This window comes from Elephantulus edwardii, unplaced genomic scaffold, assembly GCF_000299155.1.
Source record: "Elephantulus edwardii isolate Elephantulus edwardi_28Jun2011 unplaced genomic scaffold, EleEdw1.0 scaffold00159, whole genome shotgun sequence".
Taxonomy (NCBI): Eukaryota; Metazoa; Chordata; class Mammalia; order Macroscelidea; family Macroscelididae; genus Elephantulus; species Elephantulus edwardii.
The window spans coordinates 4,755,853-4,759,205 of NW_006399909.1; the positions used below are offsets into that span (position 1 = coordinate 4,755,853).

At 38.7% G+C, this 3,353-nt stretch overlaps 1 pseudogene; it reads right to left on the reverse strand.

Annotated features, from left to right (window-relative positions):
• LOC102856239 overlaps nt 1-737 on the reverse strand; it is a 2,035-nt pseudogene extending 1,298 nt beyond the window's left edge.
• Between the last annotated feature and the right edge of the window lie 2,616 nt (nt 738-3,353).

The window sequence follows — 3,353 nt, forward strand, 5'->3', positions numbered from 1 at the left end:
GCATCTTAGTCTTCAATGTGACACCATTTCTCTCCAGTACTTTGGAGAGGTCCGTAACAGCAGACTTTCCCATCACAATATTTCTTTTAATTTTCTGGCTGTTGGTGCCAAGATTGTTGGCTGAAGACAAAGATTCCCACCACTGGAACAATTGGCAGCATCAGGATGGATGGTGAAGCAATTGAGATGGTTAACAACTTCAGTCTGCTTGGCTTCACAGATAAATTTCTTAGCAAGTAAATAATTTTAGGTCTTGGATTGTCAACTTTTGTCAATTGGACCCTCCATTCCCAAGATACCAAGTTCAGTGGTCACTGCATCTTGATTCTGCTCTTGCAGGACAGCACTCCATATGTTGTTATTCTTCATTGCAGGACAGCACTCCATATGTTGTTATTCTTCATTGCTCCGGCAGCAAATGCTTTCTGGCTGCTCTGACCAAAGTCAAATGGCTCTGGCTTGGGAAGAGGATTAAGACATTTCTGTAGCTTATGTTTCCAAAGAGCGCTGTCATCATTTGAATCATAAAAGCTCTCTTCACTGGAATCCACATGTGTAACAGTCCGATAATGTGATGCAAGTACACATACTGCTGCAGTATCATGGAAGGGCCTCACTAGGATGTCTCCACCTAGAACTTTTGGCACCTGCAGTGGCTTGTTGCTAGGCACGACTGTCATGTTGGAGTCTGAGTCTGAAAGCTGCCCATCCTCCACGGCTCCGACCTCCTGAGCCATCTTCCAGCGGTGAAGCCCAGTGGATCAGGAGAGCACTTCTGGAGAGAGGTGGGAAGGCCAGCCCATGAGCGCCCCTGACAAAACACTTCTGAGAAACAAAAATTAAGTGGGAGGTATAACACTCCCTGTCCTCAAAACCCATTACACAGCAGCAGTAACCAGAATAGCATGGTACTGATACAATGGCAGGCACAAAGACCAGTGGAATAAAATAGAGAACCCAGCTATCTATACACCCAGCTATCTATGGTCAACAGATACTTGACAAGGAAATAAAACCTATCAAATGGGGAAATGACAACTTCTTCAACAAATGGTGCTGGCAAAATTGGACTGCTACCTGCATAAAGCTGAAAACAGGATCCACATCTCACACCATACACAAAAACCATAGAGCTGGGAGTAAATCTCAAAACCATAAAGTTCATAAGAGACAAACTGGGATCAAGCTTAAAAGGGATAGTCTTTGGTATAGAGGAACTGCCAGATACAGCTAGAAATGCACAATCTGAAGAGGATGAAAGTGATGAATAGGACCTTCTAAAGATTAAATTATTGTGCATATCAAAAACTTTTTCCAACAGAGTGAAAAGAAAATCTACTGATTGGAAACAAACATTTAGCAATACCATCTCAAACAAAAGCCTCGTAACAAAAGTGTATAGAACACTCCTGGTCCTCCACAAGAAATAAACTGATAGCTCAATTACAAAATGGGTAAAGGGCAGGAAAATAATTCTTAGCAGAGGAAAGTATTCAGATGGCCAACAGACACATGAAGAAATGCTCAAAATCACTGGCAGTAAGAAAGATTAAAAATAAATATATAAACAATTTAAAAAAAACCCAAAATAAAACCACAATGGGATACCATCTCACTCCAGTATCAGTGGCAAAGATAAAAAGGACAGCAAGTAATAAACATTGGAGAGGATGTGAATTAGGAACTTTTATACATTGTTGGTGGATTGTACATTGGTACAACCACTCTGGAAGGCAGTTTGACACTTCCTCAAAAAGCCGAACATAGAAATTCCATAAGACCCAGCTATTCTATTGCTTAGAATATACCCCAATAAAATGAGAACTGAGGCTCAAATGGAAACTTGTGGAACAATGTTCATAGCAGTATTATTCACCATAGCAAGAACACAGAAACAGCCAAGATGTCCAGCCATAAATGAATGAATTCAGAAGTTGTGGTACATTCATACAATGAAATACTACACAGCATGCAGGAGCAATGGTTTTGTAAATTACTATACCTTGGAATGGACTGAAGAGCATTATGCTGAGTGAAACAACTCAGTCCCACAAGGACAAATACTGTATAAAACCATTATTGTAGAATAAGTATGAGGATCTAAGGGGGGGTAGAGATGAGTGAGGACAGGCAGGGGTGCGGTGGGGTCTTAATCAAAAGGTTGCACAATACAGTAGGTTGGGAGGCTGAATGAAATAGGAAAGATCTTTCATGAAAAAGACCATATTCAAATTTTGTAAATAAATCAGTATAAAATTTTATAAAAGGGGAAAAAAAAGATGAAAAGCGTGCACGCGCGCGCACACACACACATATAAACATACACAAAGGTCAACACTGAACCATTTTAAGAAGTACTTTATGATCAAGAATCAGTTGTAATGAAGGAAGAAATTCAAGGTGTCCTGAAGACACTTTCAATGAAACTGATAAAAACCGAGAAACATATGTAATATCAATTGATATATTTCAATAAACAGATACAATCTTAGATATACTTAATAGTCTATGATAAGACATTTTAATATAGGTATCATGCCTATCACTTGGATAAATTATTTATTCCGTTCCAAAAAAGTGTGATCTAATAAAGTGTAAGTTATTTGGGGAAATATCAATAATATCACATGAAGGTAAAATCTTGCAAAATGTTTTTCAAACACTATTGGGACAGTATATCGATACGGAATAGAAGAGACAGTGGAAAGAGGGATGTCATTGCTGACATCAGAAGAAACTTGGCTTAAAGCAGAGAATGACAGAAAAATGTCTATTCTTTAATCTATTTACTATAAAAGACATTTGACTGTATAGATCACAGCAAATTATGACTACCTTAAGAGGAATGGAATATCCAGAACACTTAAGTGTGTTCATGTGAAACCAGTACATAAAACAATTAGTGTTTGTCCTGATAGAACAAGAGAACACTGCCATGGTTTAAAATCAGAATCGTATTCTCTATTGACTTTCTTTCTCTATATCTATTCAATCTGTAAATGGAACAAATCGTTCGAGAAGCTTGACTAAATAAAAGGAAATATAATAAGGAAGACTGTGACCTGTGCACTTTCATGCTCCCTTAGAGCCATGATTTCTTTTTAAAAGGTGGTTGTTGTTATTGTTGTTGGATACCATAGAGTCTGAAGAGACCATAGCTGACCCTCTTGTGCGTTTTCAGAGGCAGTTAATTGCGTGGGAGGAAATTGTCCACGTTTCTTTCATGGAACAGCTGGTGGATTTGAACCCAGTCCCTTCAGAACTGCAGCACAACTTCTTGTTTCAGAGCTCCTTAGAAAGAGTTAGAGTTCAGCCTAAAGGAGCTCAGGAAAGGACCAGTCACAAAAAATAAG